Source organism: Orcinus orca, chromosome 17 (assembly GCF_937001465.1).
Source record: "Orcinus orca chromosome 17, mOrcOrc1.1, whole genome shotgun sequence".
Taxonomy (NCBI): Eukaryota; Metazoa; Chordata; class Mammalia; order Artiodactyla; family Delphinidae; genus Orcinus; species Orcinus orca.
The window spans coordinates 37,575,256-37,600,764 of NC_064575.1; the positions used below are offsets into that span (position 1 = coordinate 37,575,256).

At 42.1% G+C, this 25,509-nt stretch overlaps 1 protein-coding gene and 1 long non-coding RNA gene across 4 annotated transcripts in view; one reads left to right on the top strand and one right to left on the bottom strand.

Annotated features, from left to right (window-relative positions):
* LOC125961819 (metabotropic glutamate receptor 7-like) overlaps window positions 1-25,509 on the bottom strand; it is a 325,017-nt gene that overhangs the window by 106,157 nt on the left and 193,351 nt on the right. The window lies entirely within an intron of this gene.
* The window catches only part of LOC125961832 (uncharacterized), an 88,401-nt gene continuing 70,467 nt past the window's right edge, over window positions 7,576-25,509 (top strand). For 2 of the 3 annotated variants that reach the window (XR_007472891.1, XR_007472893.1), the window contains exons 1-5: window positions 7,585-7,712; window positions 8,786-8,879; window positions 12,207-12,288; window positions 14,251-14,341; window positions 20,809-20,870. This is a non-coding gene — a long non-coding RNA (uncharacterized LOC125961832). Of the gene's footprint in view, window positions 7,713-8,785; window positions 8,880-12,206; window positions 12,289-14,250; window positions 14,342-20,808; window positions 20,871-25,509 lie in introns of all 3 variants that reach the window. The other variant, XR_007472892.1, reaches the window with a different exon arrangement.

Consider the following 25,509-nt stretch of genomic DNA (forward strand, 5'->3'; position numbering starts at 1 on the left):
ACTTTGGAATCGGGCTTGCTGTGGGCGAGATGAGGAGTGATGGCGAGGCTGCAGAGATGAAGGCGTCTGTGAAGGTGCTGACTGTCTCCTCCCACACTACTTGGGACAGGGGAGAACTACCCAGCTTCGGAGAGATACCCATTGCTCAGACAATGACGATCCTGTCTTGGACCTAAACATCGGGATGAAAGAGGGCTACTGACAAGACAGACGTTGTGCAAGCATGGGGTTGCACTTTCATTACAGACATTGAGGCAAACATTTCACTCCTGGTGATATAAGACCTCCCCTATTTTTAGGAACTTACAAGAAGCTGTATTGCTTGTTCTTACCGGCCAGAAGGAAAGGCGGGAGAACGAGCACACTGCAGTGAGCCCCAATATCCACTAGATGGCAATGTATATCTTCCTCAGAAGCCAGGCGGGCAGCGCTCTGGGCAGCTCGTTGGCCTAAGCAAGACAAGGGCCACTTTTCTTTCCGGAGACAGGCGTCTCTTCTCATTGTGGGCACAAACAGCCCCAAACAATTGCACTGACCACACAGCTCTAAGTCACGTTCCAGGGCACTGCCGTCTGTTCAGGAGTGAATGCTGGGAAAATGAACCACGCTGCTAATTTGCTTGATTGGGGGGAAAATAAGATCTCAAGTGACAGTGGGTGTAATTTATTTTTCCAACAAGAATAGGGGCAAAGCCATTTCATCCACTCCCCCACAACTGCTACCATAAATGAAAGCAATCACCTTATTAGTCCTGAATTACTAACTGGCAGGGTAAAGATCTGCTGGAAGTCAAGCTGAAGTGGGGAGTCTGGAGAAAGGGATGTGATTTCTGCAGGGGAGGAGGGGAGGGGTAGGGCGCGGTGGGAGGGGCGGGAGGGGAGGGGAAGGCCTGAAGCCCATTGTGAGGTCCTGCGCCCCTGTGGTCTGGGGGCCGTGCTGGCCCTGACCCTGGGAGAAAAAGAGGCTCAGTGATGTCTTCAGGCCGTTCATTTTGTTCAGGAGAATGACTCTATAAAGTGAAGGAAAAAGAACCTGTTGGAGAAAACCTATCCGAGAGTTTCTCTGAAAATGCTACAGATGGAGATGAACTGGCTTGGGAAGGAGAGCACAGCCCTGTGGCGCCTGGCCACCCCGCTGCTGGTGGACCCCCCCAGGAAGGTTCTGTCACGGAAACGACAGGCAGATCTGAAACCAAGTTGGGCTTTACGTCATTAAGAAATACCCCAAAGGAATGGAATAAAGGACTCCTTTCACACTTTGGGTTTTGCATGTGTCCTGAGGAAGCGCCTCTTCCCCAGCTGAGACAGCGCGCTGTCCCCGCGACCCAGTGAGCGGCCCTCGTCCTGCGGGGAAAGCAAAACAGCAGCGGGGTGGGTGCGCGCCCAGAGCTGCCCCTCTCGCCATTGATTTGTTCAGGGGTGACTTCTTGCGTTCTAGTTAGATGTGACTTAAATCGAAGTGCTTTCCTAAGGCGAGTTATCACAACTGTGAACCGTCAGTTTGCACAGCTGCTGCTCTTTTAGGGAAACGCACAGACTCGGGAGGCGGAGGGGCCGGCGCGGGCTCCCCTCTTTCCCACGGACCGGCCCGCGTGCCCCTCGCCCACCAGAAATATGTGCACCGCGTCCTCAAAGGCCGCCGCTTCTGTGCTCTGGCTCCTCTGCTGCTTCTGGCTGCTGAACAAGCCATCTCCTCTCTCCTGGGAGGGGCAGCTGGTTTCCTTTTGGGGCGCTCCCCTTCTCCCCGTCTCAGCTCCTGCAGCGGCGACGAGGCTGCCCCTCTCTCCCTGCACGCTGTGGGCTGGGTGTGCAACCCGGCTCGGGCCACAGCCCTCCCCCCCCGCCCCCGTCCCCGCCGACCCCGCTCGGCGCCCACCACAGCCGGCAAAGCCCACACGGGGCGCCCAGTTAAAGCTGAACCGCAGATGAAAACCACGACTTTTTAGGGTGTCTTCAACATTGCATGCAACATACTTCTACTAAAAAAATTACTGTTTATCTGAAGTTCAGCTTTAACGAGGCGGGCATCCTGTATTTTGTCTGGCAGCCTTCTTGGTTCTAAAGAAAATGTTTGTCCAGAACAGGTCAAATTGGAATCAGCCTAGGACTTTTAACTGGAGCTTTGGGGAACAAATACTTAAAAGGTATCTGTTGGGACTGCTAGGCTGGTAGGATTCATGCTTGCAACCGCTGGGAGCCAGCTTTGCTATCATGTGGGGAGAGCTGCTTGAACTAGAAGCCAACACCACAGAGAGCAGACCTGTTTCATTTGAACAGGTGGATCCAGCTGTTCTTGAAGCTGGCCTGGTGGGTGGTAGAGGTCAGGGTGCTGATGGCCAGGAAGGATAATAATTTCCTAGCCCTCAAATCTGGGAAGTGAAAACAGCAGGGCTGAATGTGCCCACGGGGCATGGCTTCTGTTCAACTGGAAGAGTGGTGAATGGCTATTGGGTGACAAAAACAGTCGGTCTACTATATTCTTACTTTGTTTGCTAATTGTTTTGCTGTGTGTAAACTCTTTGTTGCATTAGCTCTTGTTCATGACATCATATCTGGAGACAGGGTCTGATAGACTTACATGTGGAATTGGAGACTTAAATTTCAAATCTGCCTCTGCCTGGTTGAGTGGCTTTAGGTTTCTCATAACCTCTACGAAGTTGAGTTTCTGGGTCTGAAACCTAAGGACAGAGGTGATCGTAATCCATTTGGGCTGCTATAACAAAATACCAGAGCCTGGGTAGCTTATGAACAACAGAAATTTATTTCTCATAGTTCTGGAGGTTGGAAGTCTAAGATCAGGGTGCGAGCAGATTCACAGTCCGGTGAGTATCCTCTTCCTGGGTCACAGTTGGCGTGTTTTCTCTGTAACGTCCCATGGCAGAAAGGTCGAGGGACCTCTGCGGGGTCTCTTTTATGAGGGCACTAATTTTGTTCATGAGGGCTCTACCCTCATGACCTTATCACCTCCCAAATGCCACACCTCCTGATACCATCACTTTGGGGGTTAGGATTTCAACATATGAATTTTGGGGGAGGCAAATGTTAAATCTATAGCAGAGGTAGTTTCCCCATAGGATGGGGGAGAGGGAAAGTATGTAAGCACCTGTCATAGGGCCTGGTGTGGAGCAGGTGCCCCATACAGATGTTATTACAAAATATTGAGTATAGTTCCCTGTGCCATAGAGGAGATCCTTCTATCTATTCTATGCCTTCTTTGAATGACCGTAGCACTTGTTTTCTGTATCATTATTATGTCTATTGTTGCTTTGTGACTGAAAATGAAAAATGTCTATTTGTCCACGTCCTGGCCCTTACATAAAAATGTGTTCATTTATCTATTTCATATTTATTGACTACATCTTAGACACCGTGTTAACTGCTGGTTCTAGATGTTAGTAAAATATAGACCTTCCTGCTCAAAGGGTCACAGTATTTGTGGGAAAACAAAAAAATGAACAACCTATGTCTCTAAGAGCTTTGTACTTCCCAAAGAGAACACACCTCGTAGGTACAATGAATACATGTATCATACGTAAATGTATAAATAGTTAATGGGATTATACACCTGAGATAACTGCTTTTCGATTCTGAGGAAATGATGATTATATTTCACCAGGAGCTCAATACCAACTCTGAGAATGAGGGCTTAACCCCCGACTTGACTCACTGCATCGCTTTCCTATATAAAAATACACAAGTCTGTACATACGCTCTAGAAAAAGGCTTATCTGGCATGAATTTCAGATAGCAAGAAGAAAACTTCAAGAGGTTCAGAGAAGCATCCAGAAGCTCAGATGACTGTCTGGCACTAATACAACTTGCTTGACAGGAAAATAGAGCTGTAAATCTCACAAAATTAGATGATCTTTTAAGAATTTCAAAACCTCCTGCTATTAATTGGAAATCCTAAAAGAATAGCTTCTTCTAAAATGTACTGATAATATGCTTTACAGCTTAATATTCAGAAGCCTATGTTTTGGCTAAGTGAGCTTCAGGAAGGAAGGAAATGTGCGGTTTACCTACACTTACTTTGGAACCGCTGGTTCCAAACATCTACTTCTATGCACAGTCATCTTATCATCTGTAAAATGGAGGCAACTCTAAGACAACAGAGTTACAGAGATGTTGCACAGCTCCATGTGTCATTGTCTTCATTTGTTTCAGAATACCAATAACATCTAAGCTACTACTGAAAGAGGGCTGTATTATTTCGGGTCATCTAGTGCAGCTCTGTCAAAGTAAAGAAAAGGGACCTAGAATGACTATAATTTTCCCAAGAGGACACAATTATTTTATGGTAAATCTGGGACAAGAACCCTGATCTCTTGGATCCCATTCCATTGTTCTTTCATTGGGTTCTGAACAACCCAGAGAAATAAAGAGAAATAAAACTCCTGTGTGCTGTGTCACTGGTACAGGACATGGCAAGATTGGAATTGGAGCACTACATATTAAGAGGTATCTGAGAAATTCTTCAAACTAATTGAGATATATACCAGGTACATAGAAAACAGTATGTTTTATGAAGATGATTCTGTGCAATGAACAGAACTGGTAACACACACTGGAAGGTGAATTCTCATTTTCTGGCACCTTGGAAACGCCACCTCAACATACACGTTAAAATAAACATTTGAACTGGGTCATATTTAATTCTGCATGCTCTTGTAAGTCAGCAAAATATTCCATATATCATTTAAGTTGTCACTCACTTTTTAACTTGACTTTCAATTTCTAAAAGTCTTTCCAAACATAAAACAGAGGTGGGAAAATGGCATATGGGAAGCTGCAGAGATGAAATAAGCTTATTTCATTAGGCATAAAGATGACTATCCAAACAACTTCTTCATGGCTGAAAGTGTCCAAATCTACTGCCTTCGTTTTGTAGTCAAGGCTTCCGGAAAAATATGCTAATGGATTCCTTATTACCCAAATGCCCCATATCAGTTTCAGTAGGTATCATTATATATTATGGAAATTTTTCTCAGTGACAGTGAAAGACATCCTGGCTGAACATCCCCCTGCCCATGACACAGAGATGATGGTCTCAAGCTATCTTGAAGGCATTGGAGCCCACACTATCCGTTACTAATATTAATGGAGGATAAAACTTCATATTCTGTTTGCTCTATATTTGTTCAATCACTTCTTCCCTTCATTAAACTGGATGGCCCATAATTGAGTCTGTAGTGTCTATCATTGGAAACTGAACAAAGTTTTGTTGGTTTTATTAATGTCATACGTTTCTAGGGAGGGTCTATTCAATAACTAAGTCTAGTTTCACAGTTACAAATAAATTATGATGTAACTTTGATTAAATTAAGCTCATCATAAAGGAAGGATACTGAGAGTTGCTAGTACCCCTTCCTTGAGGGACTCTCGTAAAGCGCTAAGTAAAGTAACAGAGGTGTATATGTATGCATATATTTTCAATGATATTTGTACAGACTTAAAAAGAACTCTACAGAATGCATTATAAAAACCTTAATGCTGTGTGTCCCTAGTTCCCAGCTCTCTCATTAGAACTACTTAAATGAACACAATCTTATCTGTTAGGATAGCTATCAGAGTACTCCAAATACTACTTCTTGCAGTACCCTGTCCCAACCGTTTGCCATCCTCTTCCCATTAGTCCTCAAGTCAGAAGCCCCGAAGATCTGTTCATTAATTTATGAACACATTTCTTCATCCAGTCAAGAAAATTGATTGATCCCTTACCAAATTTCAGGCACCATTCTTCAGTATGATGTATAGGCATGTTCAGGAAACACAGCAGTGATTAACACAGATGAATACAGTCTCTCTTGAGCTGACGGGGGAGACAAAAGTAAATAAGCAAATATAAAATCATAAGTATAGGGCTTCCCTGGTGGCGCAGTGGTTGAAAGTCCCCCTGCCGATGCAGGGGACACGGGTTCGTGCCCCAGCCCGGGAAGATGCCACATGCCGCGGAGCGGCTGGGCCCGTGAGCCATGGCCGCTGAGCCTGCACGTCCAGAGCCTGTGCTCCGCATTGGGAGAGGCCACAACAGTCAGAGGCCCGCGTACCGCCAAAAAAAAAAAAGCTATGAAAACAAAACCTATGGATGGAGACCTACATGAAAGATGGAAGCGTATAATAATGGCCAGAGTACATTACTGTGGCAGAAGCAGCAGCCCTTAAGGAGGACAACTTTATAAATTACAAATTGGATTTAAATAGACAGGGAATTGAAAGTGGAGACATTATTTTCTGCAGAAGATGATGGACAGGGGAGAACAAAGAAAATAAAACTGAGATTGTTAGCAAAATACAATGCTAAGCATGTAAGTTAGGACTGAGTCCTTAACTTTCATTTTTACTAATGAGTGGGTGAGTATAGATTACTGACTACACAGAACCAAACCTGGGAACACATTTTATATTTATGATCTTTGTGCCTAAAACTAGATTCTCCTGCAATTTAATATGACACTAGGACAATGACTGGCCAAGTTTTAGATTAATCACTCTTACACAAAGATTTTTCATTCATATAATCTCAAACAAATACTGCGTCACCAATTAAGTTCCAGATCCTATACACTCTGGCTGAAGATATAAATATCTTGCAAGCCCAGCGTCACTTTCCTCTTTCTCTGGTAACAAATCACACTTTCTATTATGACAATGGCCCCAGTTATCGGCCCAGGAATAAACACTTGACTCAGGAAGAGCCAATTAAAGCCCTCCTTTAGAGTCGATCGAGAGCTTTAAGGTTAGAGTATTTCCATCTTACGAAATTTTTGTAAAACAAAATTATTTCGAAATCGACTAATTATTCTTTAAGTTCTAGAAACTGCATTCTGTGACTAAGAGGACAATTTATTTGCCGTCGTTTCTGCCCTGCCCACTTTATGTTTCTGTTACTGTGAGATAAAGGCAGTGGGGAATGGCAAACCAATTCTGATTCATTCAACACATGAGTGCTTCTTAGGTACAAAACACCATTCTGAACATTGTCCGAGGTAAAAAGATAAATAATACCTAGCCCCTTATAATACCTAGCCCCTTACCCTCAAGTTACCTCCACGTGTATTTTATGTATGTATAGCCATACAATTAAGAAGTCTTTGGATGTTTTATCTTCAAGAATAATTCAGAAAATGGATTACTTGAATATCATAAACATTTAGGGTTTAACAGATTTGTTACTTATAGACGTTGTATCATGGATTTAAAAGACCATAGCAAGCGGGCAGCGGCGGGCGGAGCGACCGAGGGGCGGCGCGGGCTGGGCGGCGGGTGCGGGGGTCCGTGCTTCCTCGCGGTGGAGGGCTGGGGTTCGCCGGGGACGCCGGGTTGCTCCGCGTTGCCAGGTTACCGAGCGCGTGCCCCGCGCCCGCTCTTCCGCCCGGGCCGCCCTCGGCGCCGCCTGAGCCGCGGTGCGGGCTGCGCGGGGCGCCGGTTCCGCGGAAGCCTGGGTCGGGCGCTGCGTGCGGGACTCTCGTCGCTCGTGGACGGGGCGCGAGCGCGCGGGGGACGTAGGGCGCCGACCTGGGCCTCCCCGGCGCTCCGGCTCCGCTCCGGGCGCCCGCTCAGGGGCCTCCGGCGCGAGGCCCCCTTCGTGGTCAAGATGGCGGCGCCCAGGCGGGCCGCGCCGAGGTGAGCTGGAGCCGGGCCCGGAGAGGGGCGAGTGTGCCACGCCCAGGACTTGGACCCCGGGCTGGTCTCCCGTCTCCCGGGGAGCGGCGGGTAAGTGGGTGCGGCCGCGCGTAAGTCCCTGTCGTGGGGTGGTCAGCTCTCCGTGCGTCCGCAGACTTCTGTCGTCTGATAGTCAGATCTGGGGTGGCCCAGGTTGGAGGCGAGGGTGCTTGATTGGGGAAACCTGAGGGGTTTAAGGACTCTATTGGGATCGTTTCAGACCCCAGCAAGAAGGTGAGCAAGTTTCCTCCTGACTCTCTTCCCGGCTAAGTTTTCTCCCTTCTCTGAAGGCGCCAGCTTTTCTGAATCACCTTGTTCCCCGGGGGGATACAGTTGGTGGTTCTGACCTTGGAACGTAGGACCCGGCGCGGGGAAGCCTGAGCTGGTTCTAGTTACTTTGTTTGCAAAGCACTTGTCTTGTCTTTGGAATCTTTGTGTATGTAACCAACGTTGGGAAGAGCCAGCGTTTTCTCCTCCAAAACACTGCGAGGGGTAACTTTATACGTAAGAAACAAGTGGGCGTTCACATCCATCTCTTTTCCAACCACTGAGTTTTGGTTGTGTTTCCTTTCTTTAAGTTTGTCTCGTTCTGAAGTGATAACAAAACAAAAACAAAAACAAAAAGGCCATAGCCAATTACACAAAGTATACTCTAGTCTCAGTCCTGCCATTAATTAGCTTAAGTCATTTAATTTTTCTAGGCCTCATTTTTCTCATGTGATGTTTTTTCTTTGAAAAAGTATAGTTTCTGGAAGTCTCTAATCTCTGTGTCATAGTTCAGCTTGGAGAAAACCTGTTCTTATCCAAACTCCATGACATTGTATTTCCAGCTCCAACTTTGGACTTTGAGTGAGTTGGGGGCAACTTTTTAAGGATATTTTCACACAGCTTTTTTAGTTAATATCAGTCTAGCTGACTTGTCATACTCAGACTTTCTCCCATATTCTTTTACCAGTGTGTTCCTTAGTCATATATATAAAGACTGTTGTGGGAAAAATGACCTCCTGGGTCAGCTTACTGCATGGTCATCGACACAGGGCAGGGAGTAAGATTCTGTGGATTTTACAGAAGCAGATACAGGTTTCATTACCCACGTCCTCTCCTCTTTCATCTTACAAAAACAGCAGGCTTTTCTTGGAGAACTGCCAGATAATGCCATCCTGCCTCCTCACGGGCCCCGGGGATGAGTCGCCCAGGGACTGAACTCCAGTAAAGCAGGTGATTGGCTCATGGGTAGGCATCTGACCTCGGCTAAGTCTATCAGACTGCTCCCCAGGACTTTTGTCTCAGAGCAAAATGGAAGAATTGTCTTTTCTCTCTGGAATTTCTAAGCGGGGGAGATATGACTCTGGGACTCCCAGTGACCATCCAGCACAAGGAGAGACTTTCTGTAAAATAAAGTCTTGCAGAGGTAAGCAGGGCTGAGCGATGGAGAGAGAGCTGGAACCCTGCTGATACTCTGGAACGTCCAGATCCAACTGTATCTGAATATGGCTGCATCCCTGAATTTCTAGTACTTGTTTGTTGAGGTTGTTGTTGTTGTTTGGTTTTTGTTTTTAAATTTCCTTTGACTATTTTGAATTTGTTTTGAGCCATGTGCATTTGAAAGCATCATAGGTAAAAGAGCTAATTTCCTACATTAATGTCAGGTTTGCTTCCTTAAGTGAAAAATCATATCCGCTATTTTCTTTAAATAAAATCCTTCTAGCTCAGGTTTGAGATATTCAAAACTCTGCCTCCTACCCCGCTCTTTTCCAACATTTACTATATCACCTTGAAGCATTTGTGACCACATCTTTCCCATCTAGACGCAGTTGAGAGAGAGAGCATAGACTTCTGATATAAACTGCAACCTATACGCCTCCTACCTGGAAGCTTTAGAACATACTTGATTCTTGTCATTAAAGCAAATCTTTTGTTGTTGTCTCCAGGGCACAGAAGCATTTTCATGGCATAATGGAGTACAAAGTACATTAAGCCTAACTCTACTTCTCATCCTCTTTTACTTTAAATAGGCAGAAAAGAACAATCTCAAACACATTTTCCCAACAAATAAAATACATATACGATTATGTTTAGAAGACGTTTATGCAACATATAGTTAGACTGATGAATTAATGGACCTTTCGCCAATTGGCACAGTAAATATATATGTTCAATGTGCTCAATTAAAAAGAAGACAATAACATATTTTTACAGGTTAATTATCTGAGAAGAGTATTGTGCCAGCACACTTGATACTACAGTATTTCATGTTTGACAGGTAATCTTCTTTCAATTATATTTACTGCTAAATGTTTCTTGGATCAAGCTATTAAATTATAAGGTCAAAAGTAAAATGATATGAAATTACAATGATAAAGGGACACATCTCCCACTTTATGAGAATAGAAGTTCTAATTTCTTTTCAGTACTACTAGTCGTGACCACAGTACTAATTTGAGCCCTTACTATGAGCCACTGTGCCCATATACATTTAGTTCTTACAGTAGTTCTGCAAAGGGCATATAATAATCCACAGTGTAAAGCTGAAGAAAGTGATTCTCATAGCTGAAAGTCACATAGCTGGTGAGTGGCAAAGTCTAGATTCAAACTTAGAGTCGTCTGACAATGCCCAGGTTGTTGACCACTATGTACACTGCTCAATTGTTGCACCAATAAAGAAGTGCTTGAAATAATTATAGATTTGCCTACCCTGAAACTGCAGTGATTCAAAGACATCAAAGTTGCCAGTTGTTTAACCACATCTACTTACAGTAAGAAATTACATTTTATTTCATTTCTAAAACAAGATTAATTCTGCAGGCCCATCGAAACTTGAGCACACAAATCCTACCTCCAAATGAAAGATGCTTGTTTTCCATTATTCAACAGATGGCCCTGTACAGAGGCAATAAATATATAGTCGAATTTTCATTCAAATAAATGAGAAGAGAGGTTTCTTCTTGTGCTGATTCAGTGCCCATCATTATGGATTATGATGGCTCTTCCCAAACTTTACTTCATTCACTCTTTCTACAAAACTCCAGTAATGGAATCCATCATTCAGATATATGTGCAAAGCGAAAGGACTGTATTAATACAGTTGCTGAAAGTCAAGTTGATAGAGCACAGGAAATACATCCTAATAAATGCAACATTAATGTTTGTGTGGGCCTTGGAGTGAGGGGTAGAAGAATTTTCAGTTTAATGGAATATTTTGCCTCTTGCTATGAAAGTGTGGCTTAATAGTCTTGTAATTGGTCATTTACAGAATCCTCCATCTCTGGGTTTCATGCTTTCTTTACTCTGCAGCTGTTGATTCCTTCTCTTGTTCTCGATGGAAGATAGCAACGAAGCCACTTCAAAGGGCTCAGCCTGCCTTTTTGTGTTATTGTTTAGATGGAGATATTTCCATTTATTAAAGCAGACTATTTAAACATTTTTATCATGTTTTAAACTTGACTGTGTTCTGAAGGTATGAGCACAGGCAGACATAATGGGGGATGTTTTCCAGGAGAAAACATACTCTTATCAAAGGAATTATCAGAATTTTCATGTATGGATTGAGAATCAAATTCTGGAGTTAGACCTGAATTTAAATTCATACTCACAACTTATTACCAGTCTCATCTTGATCAAATGGTTACCACACTTCTCATCAATTTCCTTATCTTTGAAAGCGGAATAAGAGAAGTATGCCTGGTGGAGTTACACATAAAGCTCATCTGATAGAATATTCATAAGGATTTTGCACAAAATATACATGGAAATATTTTAGCACCGAGTTTAGCATGCGATTCGTCTTCAATACATTTAAGAGCTATTATTTTATTATTATTATGCTATCATTAAATATCACTATTACTTAAATGTCATTATTGCTAACATTGCTGTAAAACTACCGGAATAACCCATGATGAATTCCCCTCTTCTGTTTCCTTTGTTTAAATGGAAAATATATATATAAATCTAGACAGAGAAGACTTTAGTGATCCTATTCAGTGGAGTGAGAATTTCCATGGCACTGATTAAAACAAATCCTAAATTGCATGGACTTAAGGTAGCAGAGAGGGGCTTCCCTGGTGGCGCAGTGGTTGAGAGTTCGTGACCCGATCCGGGAAGATCCCACATGCCGCGGAGCGGCTGGGCCTGTGAGCCATGGCTGCTGAGCCTGTGCGTCCGGAGCCTGTGCTTCGCAACGGGAGAGGCTGCAACAGTGAGAAGCCCGCGTACCGCAAAGAAGAAAAAAAAAAAAAAAAGATAGCAGAGAGGCTAAGAGATTTGAAGTTAGACATCCCCAAGTGTGAATTCTACTGTGACCCTCTTCTAGCTCTAGAACCTTGAGGAAGTTACTTAAACTTTCTGAGCTTTACTACTAGTTTCCTCATCTGTATCTTTTTCAGGACTATTTATCAAGCATCTTCCTGTTCTCTATGCTTGGACGTATCAATGAATAAATGAGACAAGAGCCTTTGCCTGTGTGCTCCTTCTTGCATGCTTTCTCCCTCCTTACACTCTCGTGTGGAAACGGATGTTATAAATAAACTCTATGCTTTGTCACAGGTTGATGGGCGCTACGGGATAAGGAAAAGGATGTGAAGCTCACTGAAGAGGCTTGGGTTGGGAGTGCTGGAGGAGTGTACAGGTAGGTTCTGATTTTAAATAGGGTAGTCAGGGTGGATTTTATAAGTTGACATTTGAGCAAAGACTTGAAGTGAGGGAGTTGTCAGAATGTATGATGGGGAGACCACTCCCTGGGAGCAAGAATAACCAGTCCCAAAACTCTAAGGCAGAAATATGCCGGGCAGCTTGGAGGAATATCAAGGAGGCCACCCTGGCTGACTTAGTCAGTGGGGAGGAAGAGACAGCAGGAGGGCTGGAGGTCAGATATGTGATGGGATGGATTGGGTAAGTCCTGGGAGGCCATCACATGCATTGTGTCTTTTACTCTAAATGTAGGCAGCCAGGGGCAGGATTTTAGCCGAGGTGTGGCATGAACTGTCTCTTGTTTGAAAAGCATAACTGTATCTGTGGTCTTGAGGATGTGGGGAGAGAGTGGAGTCAGGGAGAATCTCAGGAGGTGACTACAGGATCCTCGAGGTCTATGTTGGTGGCCTGCACCAGGCTGCTAGCGGCTGGTAATTCTCAGAAGTGGCACATTGGGAAGGTTGTGACAGCATTTCGTGGTAGATTGAATGCAAGAATGGAAAGGAAGAGGGGGTCAAGGGTGAATTCGAGATTTAGGGCCTGGGGAACTGGAAAGGTGTGGTTACTGTCACCTAAGATGGAAAAAGTTTGGGGTAGAGCATGTTTGGGGGATTAAAGACCAGTTTTGGAGGTATAAGATTTGAGATGTTTTCGTGACATCCAAGTAGAGATGCTGAGTACACAGTTGGATACACAAGTCTGCAGTTCTGAAGAAAGGTCTAAACTAGAGATACACTTTAATACAATGGAGATATTAAGAATAATTACATGGAAGCGCTATTTTAAAGATAAAATGAAGTAATGCAATTAGCACTCTGTCTTCTCAAAACATTTAATAACTGTTAGCTAAAATAATTACCTGAAATGAAAAAATACCTATAGTTTGTTTTGTTGTTTGCAGTAAAAGTGAATAAAATGTCACAATTATTTTAATAGTATTTGTGACACAGTAGTTTTAGTTAAGACACCATGACTACAAACATTTACACTAAACCTTTCAGTCTCCTGCTTTTCACTCTGATAGGGTACTTGGAACCATATTTTGTAAGGTTTAAGTTAGTTGTCATAGGGTACCTCTTTAATTAGAAGTAATTCTGAACTGTCTAGTTCCATGCAGTTTTATATACATATATGTATAATTATTATTTTATGATTTATCAAACTCAGTTGAAAATTTGCATCACTGATATACATTAGAATTTAAGCATTTACCCAGGTACTCAAGGAAAAAAATGTACTTGTCTTGTAATTTCCATAGGGGTACTTGCTTTCACATCTTCCCTTCACTTTGCAATTGCAAACATGGCAGGGGAAATATTATCTTACTGGTCTTTGAGTTCTCCTTAGCTATCTGCAAGTCCTTAAACAGCCGTTGTGGCTTAACCAAAATTCTCTTCCATCTTCATTCCGCTAACAGATATTGGTCTAAGCATGTACTTATACTAAAAAATGCATGACCACGTTGTCTCTACACATCTATAATTTTATGTTAACACTATCATTATGTAAGCTATACTTGAATTGTAATTATAACAGATTTTATGTCAACACACATCCATTTCTAGTGTTCATCTGGTGTTCAAGGAGAGAGCAGCATGTCGTAAATTTTATCAAAATATAACATCTGAAGACTAGAACAGAGGGTAATTGTGTAATTCTGTATTCACTCTAATTAAGTTCAGTGGAGTTGGCATAATAGAATTAAGATGAAAAAAAAAAGACATCGAGGTACCATGGCTCCCTCTCCTAACACACCCTTTTCGTATCCGAGAGCAGAGACTCAGCACCTTTCTGTACAGAAATGGAGACAGGAAGAGGCCAGAGGATGAATGACAGGCACGAATGAGGTGGAACTTTGAAGAGCAACATGGAAATGAAATACTTCTTTTGTATTTGGTAGGTGGGGAAAATGTACCAGCGTGTATGCCTACTGGGACCACGTTTTCCAGAACAGTTAAGCCCAGTGTCAACTGTGCTGTCCCACCTTCCTCGTAAGTAGGAACATACTGTTACTTGAATCTTTGCTTCCTGTTTCTTGATAGCTGGTTGAGAAGATTATCACAGGAACTGCATCTTGTTAGCAAATACAGTGTTTTGAAATGATTGACACTCACTGAAGAGTGGCAACTCCAAGCTTGCTCTCTCTTGATCTTGGACTATTTAAGTCTGGAGTGCAGGAGTGGGTTATGGGGAAAGACCATTGGAATTCTTACGTCTTCAGCATAATGGTTATAGCATAATGGTTAGGAGTGTAGGTGCTGGTTCAAATCTCTGCTTTCCACTTTCTAACCATATGAGCTTGGGTAATTTACCTGATTACCTGAACCTCAATACTCCTGCCTATAAAATGATGTTAATAATATTTCATCCCCATAGACTTGTTTTCAATGTTAAAATGAAGCACTTAATACAATGCCTAGAGCATAGTAAAGTCTACTATTATTACTATTACTACTACTACTACTATTATTATTATTACTATCACGATGCCAGGTGCTGTTTTTCGTATGTGCCTTATTCCATTATCTTCTGCCCTGTCCCCCCATTTCTGTCTTGTTTCTGTACAAGGGTAGGTTTGTCACAGAGCATTTTCTTTCCGTAGTGTCTGACTCTTAGTCATCAAGGTGACTGGTCCACGACCCGGCATTCATTGCTGCTCGTTGAAGCAACCCATTTTGAGAAGGGGAGTTGGATATTGATGTCAAGTTGGGTCAAGGAGAGAGAATTTTCTCTCTTCTGCACTCAGAGAGCTAAGTGAAATATTCAGGCCTCAGAAGGAGAATCAGGCAAAGGGCAACATGGTTAATTTCATACCTTAGTGATTAAGAACAAGTCAGACAGGCTGGATTTGAACTCATTTCCGTCATGTACTGACAAGGGGATCTTAGGTGCTTTTGTAACCCGTCTGAGGCTCAGTCAACATCTGAAAGAGACGAATAACATTATCAGGACCTAGCGTATAGCCTCGTTGTAATAAGTGAGTAAATCCTTTTAAAACGTTCAGCACGTTGTTTGGCATATAAACACGTAATAAAATTTAGCTTCTTTGACTACTACCGCTGCTAATAATATTAAGTAGCTGAGCAGATCCGAGGCCTATTTTTTTCTTAGATTGCACATAATCATTTGGACAACCAGCTCACGTTGATCAACCGTTGCTTATATATAAACCCCCATGAACCCAAAGGTGCTTTAACTCTCTCCCAGTCAGAGCCTGTTCTGGGGGCAGAAGCAACACCGGCACTACCCCCGTCACCTTTGCCTTTATTTTCACTACACTCGCCTGCCGTACTGAGCACTTTCTGTTTGCCAGGCACCAAATTTAGCCCTGCGTATGCACTGTATCATATAGTTCTCACACTCAGGTGGGAGACATTATCATCGTCCCCAATTTTCAGATAAAGACGCCAAGGTGTTGGAAAGGTAAGAAACTTGACCCACAGCAAGAGATGGAGCCGGAGTATTCAAACCCTTCTCTCTGACCTCAAGAACCCTTACATATTAGCATACTACTACATCCTGGTAAGAAAATCTGCTTCCAGCCACTCTGGTGAGAGTAGAAATGATTCTCAGTCCCCACATTCCTCTATTGCCCATGCCACCCTAGCCTCAGGACTAGGGGGGAAAGGAAGTGATCTCTTCAAAGAGCAGCCAAAGGGAACCTACTCCCTTCTGCCTTTTCGTAATCAACTAACCAATATTTTATTTCCTTCTTAAGAGTCCCCACATGTTCCTTTTGGTACTTAGCTTGGCCTTTTAGAATTCTGACATTCTGTACATGACTCATCCACTGTATTTCATGTTAATTTATTGAGGTCAAGTATAGGGTCTTACTCATCCTGAAGTCGTTATCCCCTGTCACATCTAACTCTGTTCTTTTCTTCTCGTAGGACATCTGCAGATATTTATTTGAATTTTTTTTTTTTTTATGAAAGAAAAAGAATATTCATTTATTTTTAATGACTTATTAGAACAAATACCTATAGATATCATTATATATATGATATATAAATTAATTATACAATATATCATGTATTAATTATTAAAACATACTCTGGTAAATATTATATATTCAATATGAAACAGGAGGAAAGGGGGCAGGGCACAACCTTTAAAAGAATTACATAGCCCGAGGACACAACATAAACTGATTAGAACAAAATAGGTCCAAGATGGCGGACGAGTCTACTTCCACTAGACCTTGAGCCTCAGTATACACTCATTGTAACACATCAGCAAGCTAAGCGACACACCCACAGGTGCCACGACAGTTCCAAGGATGACCATAAAGGTCAAAAAGTGGGCGGTGGCTCAATTCCTAGAAATCCCCACCCCTTCCCCAAAATAGCTGGAATACTCCTCCCACTCATCAGCGTATGAAATTACTCACCCCTATAAAACTAACAACCCCATACCCTGGTGCTGCCCTCGCCTTCTTTTTTTTTTTTTTTTATTTTTATTTTTTATTTTTTTTTATAGGTATACCTGGATTTAATTCTCACTTCTACCGCTTGGTAGCTGGATAGCCTTAGGCAAGTTTCATACCTCCCTGAAATTCACTTAATTCAGTCTGTAAAATGGCATAATAACTTATTATAGCATCCTTTTAGGAATTTTAAATCAGTTCTTGAAATAAAAGTACACAATATATAGACAAGTATGGATTCCTCAATAGATGTTTGACCTTTCATTTCTCCAGTATCCCACCCGCATCAAATAAAGAAAAATACTTTTTAAAATTTACGAATATTTCATTGTTGTAAAGTTAAAGCCATAAAAATAATCAAATGGCCTACTATCATACCGTTAGAAGAAAAAAAAAAAAGGTGTTCATGAGAGTTCCATATTAGAATACAAGTTTTCCTTAGGCACCTGTTTATGTATGCTATTCTGCTCTTTACAATAAATAATTAAATTTAAAAGACTTAATTCCTCACTTTTAAGACCTTATTAGTTTACAAATTACATATTGACCTATGCTAAATTTTATACCGACCCATGCTAATGAATTCAGTACAGAAAACAAAAAACACTGCACTCAAGCAAACTACATATATATATATATATATAACTTATATGAGAATTGCTACTCCAGCTTTCTTTTGGTTTCCATTTGCATGAAATACCTTTTTCCATCCCCTTACTTTCAGTCTGTATGTGTCTCTAGGTCTGAAGTGGGTCTCTTGTAGACAGCAAATATATGGGTCTTGTTTTTGTATCCATTCAGCCAATCTGTGTCTTTTGGTGGGAGCATTTAGTCCATTTACATTTAAGGTAATTATCGATATGTGTGTTCCCATTCCCATTTTCTTAATTGTTTGGGGTTTGTTATTGTAGGTCTTTTCCTTCTTTTGTGTTTCTTGCCTAGAGAAGTTCCTTTAGCAGTTGTTGTAGAGCTGGTTTGGTGGTGCTGAACTCTCTCAGCTTTTGCTTGTCTGTAAAGGTTTTAATTTCTCCATCAAATCTGAATGAGATCCTTGCTGGGTAGAGTAATCTTGGTTGCAGGTTTTTCTCCTTCAACACTTTCAATATGTCCTGCCACTCCCTTCTGGCTTGCAGAGTTTCTGCTGAAAGATCAGCTGTTAACCTTATGGGGATTCCCTTGTGTGTTATTTGTTGTTTTTCCCTTGCTGCTTTTAATATGTTTTCTTTGTATTTAATTTTTGACAGTTTGATTAATATGTGTCTTGGCGTATTTCTCCTTGGATTTATCCTGTATGGGACTCTCTGTGCTTCTTGGACTTGATTAACTATTTCCTTTCCCATATTAGGGAAGTTTTCAACTATAATCTCTTCAAATATTTTCTCAGTCCCTTTCTTTTTCTCTTCTTCTTCTGGAACCCCTATAATTCGAATGTTGGTGCGTTTAATGTTGTCCCAGAGGTCTCTGAGACTGTCCTCAGTTCTTTTCATTCTTTTTTCTTTATTCTGCTCTGCAGTAGTTATTTCCACTATTTTATCTTCCAGGTCACTTATCCGTTCTTCTGCCTCAGTTATTCTGCTATTGATCCCATCTAGAGTACTTTTAATTTCATTTATTGTGTTGTTCATCGTTGCCTGTTTCATCTTTAGTTCTTCTAGGTCCTTGTTAACTGATTCTTGCATTTTGTTCATTCTATTGTCCATTCTATCTCCAAGATTTCGGATCAACCTTACTATCATTATTCTGAATTCTTTTTCAGGTAGACTGCCTATTTCCTCTTCATTTGTTAGGTCTGGTGGGTTTTTATCTTGCTCCTTCATCTGCTGTGTGTTTTTCTGTCTTTTCATTTTGCTTATCTTACTGTGTTTGTGGTCTCCTTTTTTGCAGGCTGAAGGTTCGTAGTTCCTGTTGTTTTTTGTGTCTGTCCCCAGTGGCTAAGGTTGGTTCAGTGGGTTGTGTCGGCTTCCTGGTGGAGGGTACTAGTGCCTGTGTTCTGGTGGATGAGGCTGGATCTTGTCTTTCTGGTGGGCAGGTCCACGTCTGGTGGTGTGTTTTGGGGTGTCTGTAGACTTATGATTTTGGGCAGCCTCTCTGCTAATGGGTGGGGTTGTGTTCCTGTCTTGCTAGTTGTTTGGCATAGGATGTCCAACACTGTAGCTTGCTGGTCGTTGAGTGAAGCTGGGTGCTGGCGTTGAGATGGAGATCTCTCGGAGATTTTTGCTGTTTGATATTATGTGCAGCTGGGAGGCCTCTTGTGGACCAGTGTCCTGAAGTTGGCTCTCCCACCTCAGAGGCACAGCACTGACTCCTGGCTGCAGCACCAAGAGCCTTTCATCCACAGGGCTCCTTAATTTGGGATGATTCGTTGACTATTCAGGTATTCCACAGATGCAGGGTATATCAAGTTGATTGTGGAGCTTTAATCCGCTGCTTCTGAGGCTGCTGGGAGAGATTTCCCTTTCTCTTCTTTGTTCTCACAGCTCCCAGGGGCTCAGCTTTGGATTTGGCCCCGCCTGTGCATGTAGGTCGCCGGAGGGCGTCTGTTCTTTGCTCAGACAGGACGGGGTTAAAGGAGCCGCTGATTCGGAGGCTCTGGCTCACTCAGGCCGGGGGGTAGGGAGGGTCACGGAGTGTGGGGTGGGCCTGCAGCGGCAGAGGCCGGCGTGACGTTGCAGCCTGAGGCGCGCCGTGCGATCTCCCGGGCGAGTTGTCCCTGGATCCCGGGACCCTGGCAGTGGCGGGCTGCACAGGCTCCCCGGAAGGGCGTGTGGCTAGTGACCTGTGTTCGCACACAGGCCTCCTGGTGGCGGCAGCAGCGGCCTTAGCGTCTCATGTCTGTCTCTGGGCTCCGCACTTTTAGCCGCGGCTCGCGCCCGTCCCTGGAGCTCTCTCAAGCAGCGTTCTTAATCCCCTCTCCTCGTGCACCAGGAAACAAAGAGGGACGTAAAAGTCTCTTGCCTCTTCGGCAGGTCCAGACTTTTCCCCGGACTCTCTCCCGGCTAGCCGCGGTGCACTAACGCCCTGCAGGCTGTGTTCACGCCGCCAACCTCAGTCCTCTCCCGGCGCTCCGACAAAAGCCGGAGCCTCAGCTCCCAGTCCCGCCCGCCCCGGCGGGCGAGCAGAAAAGCCTCTCGGCTGGTGAGTTCCGGTCGGCCCGATCCTCTGCGCTGGAATCTGTCCGCTTTGCCCTCCGCACCCCTGTTGCTGTGCTCTCCTCCGCGGCTCCCAAGCTCCCCCACTCCGCCTCCCGAGGTCTCCACCCGCGAAGGGGCTTCCTAGTGTGTGGACACTTTTCCTCCTTCACAGCTCTCTCCCGCTGGTGCAGGACCCGTCCCTATCCTTTTGTCTCTGTTTAGTTTTTTCTTTTGCCCTAACCAGGTACGTGGGGGGTTCCTTGCCTTTTGGGAGGTCTGAGGTCTTCTGCCAGCGTTCAGTAGGTGCTCCGTAGGAGTTGTTCCACGCGTAGATGTATTTCTGGTGTATCTGTGGGGAGGAAGGTGATCTCCGCGTCTTACTCTTCCGCCATCGGACACCTAATCCTTATTTGAATTTTGTTGAATTGTTCTCATCAGTAGTACATTAAAAGTTATACAGAAAGTGCTTTCTTATAAGGAAAACCATCTAAATAGATTTCTAGCTCTTTACTTTTTATAGCACTATTGTAGAGATTATAGATCTCCAGGTAATATTTTTTAGATTGAGTTCTTCATATCATCTTATTTTCACGTATAATGATAAATCTGAATTTTCTCTATCAAAGCTCTGAGACTTCACTGGCTTGTAACTTAGCTTGTTGATTATGTGTGGTTGACTTTTCCATTTACAATGATATTTGACCCTGGTAAGGAAGGGGCTGGGTGGGAAGGTACATCTTAGGGCCATCAATTGGTTTTGTAGAGAACTAACATAAAGATCTAAAGTCTCATCATATTTCTGCAGAACTCATGAATCATTTTATTATAATTCCATTCATTCAGGGAGTATAAAACCATTTTCAAATTGTTATTCCTAATTTGTTCATCTTCTCTTCCTTAGTCTTAGTGAGAAGAGAGCAGGCTGAATGGAAGAAAGTCATTATGACCACTGGGGCCACTAAGGTAGGCATCAGTCCCAGAGTTTTGTTTTCATCTCTCCGCTATGAATATTGGCTAATGTCTTGAGTGCTTACTTGGGGCAAATTACTTAGCCGACCATGGCAAATGGATTGTGTCATTTCATCCCCTGATAGTCATACAATTAATGTATGTATTATTATGATATCCCATAATGCATACATGGAACAGAGCCTCAGAAGTAGTTATTTGCTCACCAAAATATGGTAGATGTGGAATTTGGACTCAGGTCTGATAGACTCCTAAATCACTCCTAGTGATTTTTACCACTAAATTAAAGTTGTATACCTCTGGAGAGTAGATAGTTTCTAAAATTTCCTCAGCTCTAACGTTTTATAATTAAATTTTTGTCTGATGGCAAGCTTAACAGTTAAGATGGGTAGGAAGGAATGTCAGCCTGTTGAATGGAATTTCCCTGAAATGAGCCAGTTCACTCATTCATTCACTCAGCATGTATTGAATGTTTGCTGTGTGCAAAGGCATTTTAGGCATCACAGTGGAGTGAGCGCCCCTTCCATAGACTCTCCTGCAGCACTCAGAGAAGTCTTGGACTGGTTTGCCTGTTATGGAATGGGGCTTGGTGATAGAAGCCTGGTTTGTCCTCCACTGATAGAACTAAGACATACTCATATGAGTTTAGAGGCATCTTGAAGCCGTGGGATAGTAACACACATGAATCTTACCGTTTTTGCCTGGGATTAATGATATAAAGGCTTTGGATTTGGGTATGGAAAATGGGTGCAATTATGGGTGTGTTGGTTCTACATATATACGGACATCACGTGTCATCAGCCTGCAGCTACCTGCCATTCCTCACTACTCCTTCTTTTCACAAACCAAACAAGTACCTTCTTATCTCTCCTGTGGATAAGCTCTTGACAGTGGCACTAGGGCCTCCCTCAATAAGTACATCATTGGCTAAACCAGTGGTTTCTCAGATATGCTCATTGAACAACCCTTAAGGTGAATTGACGTTCCACTGCCAAGAATAGAATATGGTGTTCTTTAGAAATGGGGGGAAAAGATAGGCCACCAGATGTACTTTCTTTAATTTAAATTGTTTATATATATGAACAATTGTTATATATGTGTATGTATACTTGTTCATATATATGAATGATTTAAAATTGAAGAGATAGATATATACACACACATATATATATATGTATATTTAAATTTTGGCTTCTGTTAGCAAGTAGTAAATTAAATGATTAGCAGATCCATACTGCAGGGAAATAACCAATCAGATTTCATTCAATAGCTTGCTTTTTTGTAGATTTATGGTTGTGATTTTATATCTGCAGGTATGTTTGCTGAAGAAAATATTTCTGCCACTTTACACAAAATTAAATTCATTTAATACCAATGCGGCATGTCTCAAATGTCTTAATACAGTTTTAATCTTGAATCGCATCAGAAGTATGAAATTAGAAACATACCCCAAAATCATTTGAAGATATAATTACTTTCATTTCCCTTATACTTTTGAGACTTTTGAAAAACAAGTATTTAGTTGTACTTATCTGTTTCTGTCTCTCTAAGGATAGCAAACACTGAAACACAATTCTTTTTAAAAGTCCGTATTGAAAATATATTGTCCAAGATGATCAAAACTAAGGAAGTGGCAAAGAAATTCAAAAATTTAAACTTTCAAAGGGTGCTTTTTTTGTGAATGTGTAGTACTTGTTCTTCTGAAGGAATTAATCTTTTTAAAAATTTAATTAACTTATTTTTTATTGAAGTATACTTGTTTTACAGCGTTGTGTTAATTACTGCTGTACAGCAAAGTGACTCTGTTATACATATGTATATACATTCTTTTTCATATTCTTTTCCATTATGGTTTATCACAGGATATTGAATATAGTTCCCTGTGCTATATAGTAGGACGTTGTTGTTTAGCCAATCTATATATACCAGTTTGCATCTGCTAATCCCAAACTCCCAGTTCATCCCTCTCCCACCTGCTTCCCCCTTGGCAGCCACCAGTCTATTCTCTATGTCTCTGATTCTGTTTCTGTTTCACAGATAGGTTCATTTGTGTCATATTTTAGATCCCACATATAAGTGGTATCATGGTACCTGTCTTTCTCTTTCTGACTTACTTTGCTTAGTATGATAATCTCTAGTTGCATCCATGTTGCTGCTGCAAATGGCATTATTTCATTCTTTTTTTTAATGGCTGGGTAGTATTTCATTGTATATATGTACCACATCGTCTTTATCCATTCATCTGTTGATGGACATTTAGGTTGTTTCCATGTCTTGGCTGTTGTGAATATTGCTGCTGTGAAGATCAGGGTGAATGTGTCTTTTTGAATTATAGTTTGGTCTGGATATACGCCCAGGAGTGGGATTGCTGGATCATATGGTAGGTCTATTTTTAGTTTTCTGAGGAACCTCCATACTGTTTTCCACAGTGGCTGCACCAACTTACATTCCCACCAACAGTGTTGTAGGAGGGTTCCCTTTTCTCCACACCCTCTCCAGCATATGTTATTTGTAGACTTTTTAATGATGGCCATTCTGACTGGTGTGAGGTGGTACCTCATGGTAGTTTTGATTTGCATTTCTTTAATAATTGGCAGTGTTGAGCATCTTTTCATGTGCCTATTGGCCATCTGTATTTCTTCTTTGGAGAAATGTCTCTTTAAGTCTTCTGCCTATTTTTTTGATTGGGTTGTTTGCTTTTATTGCCATCAAGTTGTATGAGCTGTTTGTATGTTTTGGAAATTAAGCCCTTGCTGGTCGCATCATTTGCAAATATTTTCTCCCATTCTGTAGGTTGTCTTTTCATTTTGTTTATGGTTTCCTTTGCTGTGCAAAAGCTTGTAAGTTTGATTCGGTCCCCTTTGTTTATTTTCATTTTTATTTCTATTGTCTTGGGAGACTGACCTAAGAAAACATTGGTATGATTTATGTCAGAGAATATTTTGCCTGTGTTCTCTTCTAGAAGTTTTATGGTGTCATGTCTTATGTTTAAGTCTTTAAGACATTTTGAGTTTATTTTCGTGTATGGTGAAAGGATGTGTTCTAACTTCACTGGTTTATATAAGGCTGTCCAACTTTACCAACACCACTTGCGGAAGAGACTGTCTCTTTCCCATTATATATTCTTGCCTCCTTTGTCAAAGAGTAATTGTCAAAGATTAACTGAGGTGTGTGGGTTTATTTCTGGGCTCTGTATTCTGTTCCATTGATCCATATGTCTGTTTTTGTGCCAATACCACGCTGTTTTGATTACTGTGACTTTGGAGTACTGTCTGAGTCTGGGGTGGCTATGCCTCCAACGTTGTTCTTTTTCTTCAGGATTGCTTTGGCAATTCTGGGTCTTTTATGGTTCTGTATGAATTTTAGGATTATTTGTTCTAATTGCGTGAAAAATGTCATGGGTAATTTGATAGGGATCGCATTAAATCTGTAGATTGCTTTGGGTAGTATGAGCATTTTAACAATATTAATTCCTCCAACCCAAGAACATGAGATGTCTTTCCATTTCTTTGAATCATCTTCACTTTCCTTTATTAATGTCTTACAGTTCTCAATGTATAAGTCTTTTGCCTTCTTGGTGAGGTTTATTCCTAAGTATTTTATTTTTGGGGTTGTGATTTTAAAAGGCATTGTTTTTTTACATTCCCTTTCCGATATTTCATTGTTGGTATAAAGAAATGCAACCAATTTCTGTATGTTAATCTTGTATTCTGCTACCTTGCTGAATTCGTTTATCAGTTGTAGTAGTTTTCATGTAGAGTCTTTAGGGTTTTCTCTATATAGTATCATATCATCTGCATCTAATGACAATTTTACCTCTTCTTGAAGGAATTAATCTTGAAGTTCTACTAAGACTTTTGGGATACCTGTTTTAATGAGCCACTACTTCCTGCCTGAGATTGCACTACGCACCAGAGATTCTAGAATTAGCATAATAAAACTAATAATGCAAACAACAGCAACAAATCTTCACAAACCTTCCTTGCAAGGAAGTAAAGTCCACTGGAAAAACAGACAAGTGAAACACACATTCAAAATGGCAGTGATTCTCAAACATTTATGTGCTGAAAAATCATGACAAGCATGATAACCAGGGCAATTACTAGACCCCTTCTCCAACTGGTAAGGTGTAAGGTCCTGTAACTCTATTTTTGGTGAATGCCTCCAGGAGAGTGTGAGACAGATGTTCTCAGTTGTCGTCAACCTTTAGTGTGCATCAGATTTGCCTGAGAATATTGTTAAAACACAGATTGCTGGGCTCCAGTGCCAGAGTTCTAACCAGTTCCCAGGTGTGGCTGATATTGCTGGCCCAGGGACCACATTTTGAGAACCACCTTTCAAAACTCTGCAGTATGCGGTTGTGTGTGTTGTGAATGCAGTATGCGGTTGTGTGTGTTGTGAATGAGACGGGCCCAGAGAACCAAAGGAGGGCAAAGGGACTCTGCCCTAAATTAGCCAAAGGTAACAATAGCAGCTACAATTGATTGACCCAAGAAAAAATTATAAGAACCTTACCTGCATTTGCTCATTTAATCCTTTCAGTAAGGTACGTAGGTGCTACTTAGTGTTGCTCTTTTACAGGGGTGTCCAGAGAAGGTAACTACTTTGCCCACATCCTAAACTGGTAAGTAAC